General features: G+C 34.8%; 1 protein-coding gene across 3 annotated transcripts in view; it reads left to right on the plus strand.

Annotated features, from left to right (window-relative positions):
* The window catches only part of OSBPL8 (oxysterol binding protein like 8), a 159176-nt gene that overhangs the window by 35691 nt on the left and 111249 nt on the right, over positions 1–12236 (plus strand). The window lies entirely within an intron of this gene.

The following is a 12236-nucleotide window of genomic DNA, read 5'->3' on the forward strand; positions in this document are numbered from 1 at the left end:
ATTTAGTTATTTGCCTATTAATGGTAATTTTCTTTTTAATATAGATATCTGTTTTCTCCTGGGTTATTTAAAACTTCTGTCATCACAGTGAGACATATAGTACCCTTTGGCTATGCCAGAAATTTGTTGCAAGGTTCTTTGAATTAAAATTGAAGTAGTATGTATAAGAACAGCTAGCAATAATAGAAGGCAACACGAATGAACTTTCACAAAAAAATTGATATACAGCTTACACTAAAGTGCACAAATTGTATGTGTACAGTTCAGTGAACGTTTATATATGTGTAAACCCAGGTCACCACTACACAGGTTGAAGTATAGAACATTTCCAGCCCCCCAGTAGGTTTTCTTATGCCCCCTATGATCAGTAACTCCCCCTCCAAGAATAAACTTACTCTAATTCTTAAGTTTCCAGAACAGTGGTACATAGTAATTGCTCAAAAATATTAAATAAATGAATGAGGTCTTAAGATTTTATATGCTTGGGGCACCTGGGTGGCTCAGATGGTTAGGCGTCTGCCTTCGGCTCAGGTCATGATCCCAGGGTCCTGGGATCGAGTCCCGCATCGGGCTCCCTGCTCAGCGGGGAGTCTGCTTCTCCCTCTGACCCTCTTCCCTCTTGTGCTTTCTATCTCTCATTCTCTCTCTCTCTGAAATAAATAAATAAAATCTTTAAAAAAAAAAGATTTTATATGCTTGAAGGGATTTTTTTTGTACATTATGATTTTTGAACTTATAATTTTTCTTTTTTTCCTTTATAATTTCTATAATTTTTTTTAATGTTTAGGGTGTTACTATATCTGGCCATTTTCCTGTGCCTTTTTTTTTCCCCTGTGCTTTTTACCTACCCCTTAAAGATAACCTATTTCTTCATTCTTCATGCATTAGGGAAATATTCATTCCATTTTCTTTCTTTTTTTTTTTTAAGATTTTATTTATTTATTTGACAGAGAGAGACACTGAGAGGGAACACAAGCAGGGGGAGTGGGAGAGGGAGAAGCAGGCTTGTTCCCACAGAGCAGGGAGCCCGATGCGGGGCTCGATCCCAGCACCCTGGGATCATGACCTGAGCCGAAGGCAGATGCTTAACAACTGAGCCACCCAGGTGCCCTATTATTCCATTTTCAATCCCCTTCTCATAATTTGATCTAAAATATTCGTCTTACTTGATCTGCAATTAATTTTGTTATTTAAAAGTAGACATTTTAAAGTTAAAGTAAATCAAATGTCACCTTAGGACCTTGTCCATGTACCTTAACCATATCATGTTTCTTTTCAGGTGTTATAGTTGTATTTTAGTTAGGCAGTTTTTTTCTCTTTTAAAACCTGAGGAGTTTTAGGACTACTTAATTTATAGGCAGTCCTAAAAAGTGGCAAAGTTACAGTTCAGTTGACTTGAAAGATTTAAACTTTAACCTATTAATAAGAAGGGCAAGGTCATTTGCTCACAAATGAGACAAGAGATCATTAAGTTTAAATGATTCAATGTGAATAACTGGTTTATCATGGAAAGGGATCACAGTGCCACCACAATTGATTTATTTCTAAACAGAACCAGACAAATCTGTCATCTTTGAGGAAAGTTGGTATGTCTTGAATCTGATCTCTAATTATGGTATTTCTAAATAGCTTCTAAATGGTTTTCTCTTGGTTTTATTTGGGTAGGTTTCCTTCTATTCATAGTTGGGTAAGAGTTTTTTTGTCACGAATAGGTATAAATCGTCCCAATTCTTTTTCAGCATTACAACGAACATGTGATTTTTCTCATTTTATTATGATGTAGTGCGTTGTATAGATTGATTTTTTTTTTTTTTAAAGATTTTATTTTTGCGAGAGAGAGAGTGTGTGTGAGTGCACACGTGTATTCTCATGCACAAGTCAGGGGGAAGGGCAGAGGGAGAAGCAGACTCCCCATTGAGCAGGGAGCCCGACTTGATCTCAGGACCCTGGGGTCATAACCCAAGCTGAAGGCAGATTTTTAACTGACCCAGGCGCCCTGATGGGTTTTTTTGTTTTTGTTTTTTAACAGATAAACCTAACTTGATTATAGTGGTGGTCCTTTTTATATATTACTAGATTTGGCTTTCAGTTACTTTTTTATAGGATTTTGACATCCATATTTTGAGTCATAATTTTCCTACCTTTAAATGTACTTGTCAAGTTTTATATGCTTTATAAAACTACTTGGGTAATGTTCTTTCGTTTTTGTGTTTCTGGAAAAATTTGTGTAAGATTACCGTCTCCTTCCATCATCCTGACTCCCTATTGTTGGGTAAAATTCACAAGTGAAGTAACTAATAATGAGAATTTTCTTTGTTGGAAAGTTATTTATTATGGATTCCATAGGACTATTCTGATTTTGTTTCTTTTTGTGGGAGTTTCAGTAAGTTGGATTTTTCTAGGAATTTCTTTTTCTTACAAATTTTCAAATTTATTGGTATAGAGTTATTTATAATTTTCTTTCAGGATATCTTTAATATTTGGAGGATTTGTTATGATGTCTCCTTTATCAATCATAATATTGGTTATTTTTGTGGTCTCTTTTTTTTCCCCCTTGTTTTACTTAGCCTTCATCAATTTGAATCTTTTTAAAGAACTAACTTTTGACTTTGTAGATTATCTCTTTGTATTTTAGTTTTCTGTGTCATATTTTTGCTCTTTGTTATTTCCTTCCTTTAACGTTTTTAGGTTTAATTTGCTCCTGTTTCAAATTTTTTGAAATGATTAGCTCTTTGATTTTCAAACTGCATTTTATAGATATAATTTTCTCTATAAAGTGGTCCCATCTTTGGCTGTTGGGAGCCCTTTTGAGTTGGCTCCTGAGTCTTCATTATATAACTCCAGAAGTCTTTTATAGCATTTTTGTTTGGATATGCAAGATACTGGAATGTAAGATACTCTGGGTATACCTTGTACATTTGTTGTCTTAGACCTAGAATGTGCCATTTCTCCAAGAAGCCCTGGTGTCTTTCAGTGAGAAATGATAGAGATCACAGATTGGGTGCTGGGTTTGGTTGCTACTGGGTTGGTTATTGTCTCTATATCCTGTTTTTCTATTTCCCTTTAAACCCATAAAACTATATATTTCACTTTGGAATGATTTTTGTTTTGAAGTTTTAAAAGGGAAGTATGAAAGTATAGTAAGAGGGATCTTACACAGTTCTCTGCAGATTGGCTTGATACTTTTAAGGAAATGTATTACCTTGAGTTATATTCTATCATTCATACTTTCTTCTCTGTTTCCAACTCTGCAAAATGTCCAGTGAGATAGATACATATATGTGTGTTTGTGTGTGTGTGTATAAAATAGAATCTTGCTGTGAGTAAAGTTTGTTTATTTTTAAACTAGGAAGTTACCTTTCTAATCTATTCCTTTTCCACATGTTTTTAGAAAAATTATAAACTATATAGTAATTCATTTGAGATTACTTCAGTTCCTTATTTTATTTTTTGTGGAATTAGGTATTTTTTGGGAGATAAGGTAAACTGGTTTTGTTACTAAGTCTAAAACCAAATAGATGAATCTCAAAAAAATGTAAAGCAAAGTTCAAAATAGACTGCATAAATTAAGCCATTAGATTATAAAGATTTTTTTTTTAAAGATTTTATTTATTTATTTGACAGAGAGAGAGAGAGAGAGCACAAGCAGGGGGAGCGGCAGGCAGAGGGAGAGGGAGAAGCAGGCTCCCCGCTGAGCAGGGAGCCCGATGTGGGGCTCGATTCCAGGACCCTGGGATCATGACCTGAGCCGAAGGCAGATGCTTAACCGACTGAGCCACCCAGGCGCCCCTAGATTATAAAGATTTATAAAAGATTCTGCATTAATTAATCCTATTTAGATTTATTTATTTATTCTGCTTCTGGTAGTTAATTTGTTTTATTTAATATAAAAAGGCTTTGCAAAGTTTTGTTTTTTGTGTTCTTAACTCTACTACCTCCAGAAGGCTGAGTTTAGTATCCTTATGTGTTACTGGAGGTAATATCATGCATGTAGCTTTGTTATAAGGCTCATTACATTGTAGTATACTAGTCAGTTTATTTTGCCTTCTTTTGGCTAGGACAAGGAATGATGTTTATTGTTCCATATGTGTCCAGAATCTACAACAGTGTCTCCTACATGACAAGAAGCAAATAAATATTTGATGAATGTGTTTTGAGCCCATACAAAAGATATATAATTGATGGTGAAGCAACATAGGTATAAAGGCTTATTTTAAGCCTTAAAAGTTATGAATTATGTATATTAATGGTTGGTCTAAAGAATGTGGGAAATGGAATTTGTTTTATACCTTACCGGAAATTTAGTAGTGATTTTCTGTTTTCATTGAACTCAGTCTAACACTATTGGTTTTCCTCTGGACAAACTGCTAATGATATTGTTTGGGCTGAACTCTACATATTGTGTATTTTATCATCATCGTTGTTGTTGTTATTTTTAGAATGGAAGGAATTTTAACATAATTCATAGGTGCCAAAATATCATACTCTAAGGAACATATGTACTGCACTATTTTGCAATAATTGAGATGAAAGCCATTTGGATAGATGACTGTTTTAATCCAGCAATCCATTTACATATATGTATTTTTTTTTGTCAAAGTGCTTATGAATAGGCTGTTGGTGCTGGCTTGCTTTTTGGGAACTGTTATATTTCATGTGATGGATTTCTCATACTAGGCTTTCATTTCCTTAAGATTTGATTTAGTGTAAATACTGTAGATTAGGTCAGACTAGCTAAAAGAAATTGTTTTTATTTGCAATTTATTTTTTGGGGGGTTCAGATTGGCAGTGAGTGAGATTAAGATTATTGAATCTAGTACTCCTTTCCAATATATTATTCTTTAGAAGTATAATATGTTCACTGATAAGCATTCTTGCTTTTGAGAATTTTTGTTTTTGTTACATATTCATTTAACAAAACAGAACAAAAACTTCTGGGGCATCCTGTGAGAGAGGAGGAAATACTAATCATATACAATTTGTTGATGCCTTCAGAGGCAGCCATCATTCATTATAGCATCATAAAGTTGTTGAGATTAAAGAGGGGCACTTGGATGGCTCAGTTGGTTAAGTGTCTGCCTTTGTCTAAGGTCATGATCCCAGGGTCCTGGGATGGAGCTCCTTGAGGCAGGGCTCCCTCCTTAGCGGGGAGTCTGCTTGTCCCTCTCCCTCTGCCCCTCCCCCTGCTTGTGCTCTCTCTGTCCATCTCAAATAAATAATTTAAAAAAAAAAGATTAAATGACGTGTTAAAGATGTTAGCCTTGCTTAGTAGTTGCTCTTCCTTTTCTCTGTGACTGAAATAGCAATTTAAGCCCACAATAAAGAAGAATTATTATAAAAATTACTTTTTCTAGGAACTTTTTAAGTTTAAGTGTAGACAGTGAGGCACCAATTCCCTGAACAATGGCTAGAGTACTAATAACAAAAGGAACAAAAGAGGGAACAAAGTCTTTAAACTTTGCATTTGACTAGTAATTATGTTTAAATTTGGATGCAGGCCTAGCTTTAGCTCTGCAATTTGGAGAAAGGAGTCTTTAGGATTATGACACATTGTACTCGTTTACAAAAATTTTATTACACTTTCTTTTTGATTGTATATGTAACATACACTGTTTAAAAAGTTTTTTAAATGGCAGGAAAGATTGCTTTTCTTCTCAAGTCTACTCCCTAGTGCCTACTGCCATTAAGATTGTGTTTAATTACCATTTTGACTTTAAGAAATAAACTTTTTAATTCTTAGATTATCATTTTGATGAGGGAGCAAAAGGCAAGCTGAGGACAAAGCACAAGCTGACATCCCCCCCTCCCCCCACCCCCGGCTTCCTGGGTGGGATATGTGTGACATTTTTCCAGGAAACTTCCCAGCTATCTTAATGATAATGCTTTGTTAGAGGGAAAAACAACCTTAGTTTGACAATAGCCAGGCCTCCAGTATCCTGAGTCTTTTTTAGCATACCAGAGTCCTCTTGGACACTTCCCTTTTTCCTTACCTCCCCCAACTCGCAAGTATATAATCATCCATTCCTCACAACCCTAGTGCCGCCGCAGCTCTTTGTGCCCACGGGTCCTATCTGCAAGCTTTAATAAAATCACCTTTTGCACCAAAGACTTCTGAAGAATTCTTTCTTGGCCGTCTTCTCTGAACCTTACTGACATTCCAGAACTACATCAGTTTAAACATCTTTTGTCTTTAACCTCTGAAAGATGGGGAAATTGTGCTTATACTTTAAGCCTCTAATCAATCACCCTCTCTCTCTAGGATTTTTTGTTTTATGTGTTGCAGTCTTTGGCTTCAAAGAAAATACTAAAAACTTGTTTCTTGACATATTAACAGTGTCTCTTATCTCAACTTCCTATTATCAAAGGTAAGGAATTTAGGGCACTTATCCTTAATTTTATTTCTTTTCTGCTTACTGCTTCCTCTTCTAAATCAGTCATGTTATGATTGGACTTTTGAGTGTGTATCTTCTTTGCCTTTTGTATTAGTTAATTCAGTGTTTACATAATGTAATTGATGTGACATGGGGTTTGAGAGCGAAGGGTCAAAAAAGAATTCTTCAGATGTCTTGGGTGCAAAAAAGGGTGATTTTATTAAAGCCCGGGGATAGGACCTGAGGGCAGAAAGAGCAGCACTGGGGTTGTGAGGAGTGGCTGATTCTATACTTTCAAGTTGGGAGGGGCTTAGGGATAGTGTAAGTCTCTAAGAAATTTGGAAGCAAGGTTTCCAGGACCTTGAGGGGCTAGCTGTTTGTTAGGAAAACGTCATTTAAACTGATAAGAACAGATACTACACTTGATCTTAGCCAAACTACTGACTAGTAAAACCTTCGTCATGAGATCCCTTCAGATGTATATCGGTGGGCCATATGTTTGGGGGATGATTGCTAACATATATTTGGGAGGGGGGGTTGGGTAGAGATAAAGGAAGTTTCCAAAGGGCTTTTTTTTTTTTACAGGATCCTGGAGGTTTGACTAATGTCTAGCTAAGGTTGCCTTTTGCCTCGGGCAAAGTGTTAACTTTGAGGCAGCTAAGCTTCTTGAGAAAGGTCATTCTGCCTGGAAATGTCTATGGGCTATCTACGTGGAGTAATTTTGCAAATTGAAAAGCAAAAAATTGGTTCTATATAAAATTCATTCTATAAATATTGGTCCACTAATATCGAAGTACCCTAGGGATCTGAACTTGGTCCTTTTTTCTGTCTGCACAGGTAACCCAGGAGCTCTCATCCAGTCTCATGGTTTTACATTTTTTAAATGTGGGAGGGTAGGGTGGGGGTAAAAATGATAAGCTTTACCATGGGATCAAACTTAAGTTGTTATCAACTTAAAATACACTGCTATAGTTAGAAGTTGTTATATGTAAGCCTCATGACAACCACAAAATAAAAACCTATAGTGAATACACAAAAGATGAAGAGAAGGGAATGTAAGCGTACCATTAAAGAAAGTCACCAAACCACGAAGGAAGAGAGAGAAGAAGAGAAGAACAGAGAGGAATTATGAAAATAGCCAGAAAGCAGTTAACAAAATGGCAATAAGCACATACTTATCAATAATTATTTTTAAAAAATAAATTATTTTATATCTGATTGGACTAAATTCTCCAATCAAGGATTGGACAGTGACTGAATAGATAAAACAACAATAACAACAACAACAACAAAAAAACAAGACCCATTTGTATGCTGCCAGAAGAGCCTCACTTAGATGTTAGGACACACAAAAGTCTGAAAGGGGAGGGATGGAAAAAAGATACTCCATGGAAATGGAAACAGGAAGCTGGAGTAGCTGTGCTTATATCAAACAAAATACACTTTAAAACAAAAACTGTGATAAGACAAAGGTGGGCATCATATAATGATAAAGGGATCAATCCAACAGGATGATGTAACATTTGTAAATATTTATACACCAACATCAGAGCATTTACATATATAAAGCAAGTACTAACAAGACCTAAAGAGAAGTAGACAGCAACACAATAATAATAAGAGACGTTAATACCCCAATATCAGTGGATAGATGATCCAGATAGAAAAGCGATAGGAAAACACTGCCCTTAAATAACATGTTAGACCAGATGGAATTAATAAACATTAGAACATTCTATCCAAAAGCAACAGAATGCATTCTTCTCAAGTATACATCGAACATTCTCCAGAGTAGATCATATGTTAAGCTACAAGTCTTTTTTTTAATTAAATTTAATTAAAAAAATTTTTTTATTATGTTCAGTTAGCCAGCATATAGTACATCATTAGCAAAACAAGTCTTAATCTATTAAAGAGTATTGAAATCATATCAAGCATCATTTTTACCACAGTGGTTAAAAACTAGAAATTAATTACATGAAGAAAACTGGAAAATTTACAAATATGTGGAGATTAATCAACATGCTACTGAACAACCATATCAGTCAAGAAGAAATCAAAAGAAAAAAATACCTCAAGACAAACAAAAATAGAGATATACCAAGATTTGTGGGATACATCAGAAGCCATCCTAAGAGAGAAGTTCACAGTGATAAATGCTGTAGCTCAAGAAACAAGAAAAATCTTATAAACAACCTAACTTTACATCTCGAGGAGATACAAAAAGAACAAACTAGGAAGGAAATAACAAAGAGCAGAAATAATGAAATGGAGACTAAAAAGACAGTAGAAAAGATCAATGAAACCAAGAGCTGATTCTTTGAAAAGATAAAATTGGCAAGCCTTTAGCTAAAACTCACTAAGGGAAAAAGAGGACTCAAATAAATAAAATCAGAAATGAAAGAGGAGATATTACAACTGATACCACAGAAATACAAAGGATCTCAAGAACTAGTATGAACAATTATATGCCAACAAATTGGACAATCTAGAAGAAATGGACAAATTCCTAGAAATATACAAGCTATCCAGACTAAATTATGATGCAATAGAAACTGAACAGATCAGTTACTAGTAAGGAGATTGAATCAGCAATATAAAAACTTCCTACAAGGGAGAGTCCAAGGTCATGTGGCTTCACTTGTATATTCTACCAAACATTCAAAGAAGAATTAATATCAATCCTTCTCAAACTCTTCCTAGGTATAAGAGAGGAGAAAACTCTTCCTAATTCATTTTACAAGGCCAGCATTTCCCTGATACCAAATCAGACAAGGATGCCACAAAAAAAGAAAATTATAGGTCAATATCCCTGAGGAACATAGATGCAAAAATCCTGAAAAAAATATTAGCAAACTGAATTAAACAATACATCAAAAGGATCATACGCCATGATCAAGTGAGTTTATCCCAGGGCTGCAAGGATGGTTCAACATCCACAAATCAGTCAATGTGGTATACCATATTAATAAAGTACAGTATAAAAATCATCTGATCATTTCCATAGATGCAGAAAAAGCATTTGACAAAGTTCAACATCCATTTCATCTCACCAATGCAGAATATATCTCAGTATAATAAAAGCCATATATGACAAGCCCACAGGTAACATCATATTCAGTGGAGAAAAGCTGAAAACTTTACCCCTGAGATCAGGAACAAGACAAGGATTCCCGCTCTTGCCCTTTTATTCCATATAGCATGGGAATGTTCAGTTAAGTGAAAATTATATTGGGAGGAAATCTACATTTCCAGAGAATGATGGTTAAGGAAAGCATAGCATTTAATTTAATCATAAATTGGGATAAAGTCAGGAAAATATTAATAAGTCACCAAAAGCTACACATACAACAGACATACACATACACATCTGTGCTTCATATTAACCCAGGTGTAGAACCAACATGATCTATGTAGGCATGAAAGCAGGAGGAAGAAATAGGAGAAATGAATGTGTGAACATTTATGAAATTTTCCAGTGGAGGTAAAAGAGACATAGGGTAGCTTTCAGGAAAGTAGAACTGAGAAAGGACTTTTTAACAATCGGGGAGGTTTGAGCTTTATAGACAAATGGAAGGACTGACAGGACAAATTCTTATAGTAGAACTCTATGCTATCATTAGGTGCTAGAAGAGAGTAGGTCAAAAACATGGGTAGAAAGCTTAATCACAGAAAAAATTGTGGCTGATAGAGAAGAAATCCAAAGTGGGAGCTTTTAAAATTGCTCTTCTTCAAAAGAAGTTGTTTATGTTACTGAATTTCTTTGTTTTAGAAAAGATTCTGTACAGGTAACTTTAAATCAGACAGAATGTAAGTATTTACAGAACCTAGGCAGTTGGCAAAAACGAGCAAAGCAGTGAAAGTACAGATGAAGATATGGTGTGAGAGGTGGGTGCAGTGAGAATGGTTCCCCTTGTAAAGACGATGGCTGCTGCTCAGAGTTTTAGGACGAGTCTTAAATCTACATTGTTATATGTATAAGTTTTCACTCTTAAAATACTGGTTGAAAAGAAGAACCAAAATCACAACCAGTTGCCTTACACTTTGTGACCTTTTTTACATAGTGAATTCCTTGTCATGTATGGTTTCATTACTATTTTGTTTACATAAAGCTTTCAAGAGCTGCTTATTGCTAAAGTATAAATATAAGCATAATGGAACCAAATCTCCTCTTATAAAATTACTGCAAAACCAAATACTGGTTGGCTAACAAATATTTATCACATGCCTGCTAAGAATACATTCATGTCTTTAAAAATTAAATGTGTTCAAACACTTTCCTTCTCATTTTGCTGTCTTAGACTTCACTGTGGTATATTATACCCAACTGCTTGCTCTGCATGCCCACTTGAATATCAAATAGACATCTCAAACTTAACATACCCCAAACTAAATGTGTTTACCACCCCCAAAGAGAAAAAAAACCCTTACCTGCCCCATCAGTCTTCCCTGTCTCATCTGATGGCCATCTTTTCAGTCATTCAGGCCAAAAATCTTTGTGAATTCCTTTCTCTTTCCCACTTCATAGTCAATCCTTCAGGAAATCCTGTTGCTTCTACTTTGTAAATATATATAGAATTCTACTACTTCTGAGTATCTTTATGGCTGTCATTAATCCTAGCATCATTGTTTCTCTCCTGGATTACTGCAATAGCCTCTTAACTGAATTCCTAATTTCTATCCTTCCCCCCCACTACAGTTATTGTCAACACAGAAACTTTAAAAATGTAAGTCCAATCATGTTGTTCTTTACTCTGAACCCTCCAGTGATTTCTCATATTACTTAGAATTAAAGGCCAAGATTTACAGTGGCCCACTGGACCTACTGGATCTACTGGATCTCCTTCTACTTTTGTTCCCTTACTTCTGTGATCATATATCTCCTACTACTCTTTCATCCCTTTGCTCACATTGTTCTTGCCACTTTGCTTTCTTGCTGTTCCTCAAGCTTACAAGTTAGGCACTTATGACTTTTGCACTGGCTATTCCCTCTGACCTGAAAACGCTTTTTCAGATATCTACATGGCTAATTTCCTCCCTACTTCAAATGTTTGATTAGATGTCATCTTTTCAGTGAGACCTATCATGAACATCCTATATAAAATTGTAATCCTTTCCTCCCTGGTTTTTCTTAGCCTGCCTTATTTTTTTCTCACAGCATTACCTTCTAACATATAACTTTTAAAAAAAATTTTTACTTAGTTAAAATATAATGCAATATTGGTTTCTAACATATGACTTTTAATTTATTGTATTTATTGTTTTTCTCTTTCTAGAATACAAGCTCCATGAAATTAGGGCTTTTTGTTTATTGATGTATTTTATTATTTTAAAGATCCAGTTGGTTTTATTAAATGATTCATGAATCAGGCAGCATCCCATCTAGCAAGTAGAGGGGAACTCCTTCACTGATGTATTTAAGTGCCTAATGTCGAGGAATAAATAAACCCTTGAAATGGAATGGATAGGAGGAAAAAAATTGGTAAAATACTTTTGAAGTTGAAGCTTCCCATGGGTGTTTTATTATTTTGTTTTTAGTATTGCCAATTTCTAGAATAATGCCTATCAATATTCAAATATGAATTTTAGTGTGCATCTAAGACTTTAAAAATAACTATAAAAGTGGTAGATATTGATTGTAAAAATGGGAAAACACAGAAACACAGAGTATTTTATATATAATGTTCTATAATTCACCTTTTCCACCTAATGTGGCCTTCTTTCTAGTTTATATAGTAAATATATAAAGAGTATGTAAAGACCTACCTAATTTTTAGAATTAAATTGCTGCATGATATTCCATTGTATATCTATAGTATAATTTAAGCAAACTCCTAATGATTGACATTAAGGTTTTCCAGTTTT

This window comes from Callorhinus ursinus, unplaced genomic scaffold (assembly GCF_003265705.2).
Source record: "Callorhinus ursinus isolate GAN/ISIS: 27379988/994484 unplaced genomic scaffold, GSC_fseal_2.0 scaffold14, whole genome shotgun sequence".
NCBI lineage: Eukaryota > Metazoa > Chordata > Mammalia > Carnivora > Otariidae > Callorhinus > Callorhinus ursinus.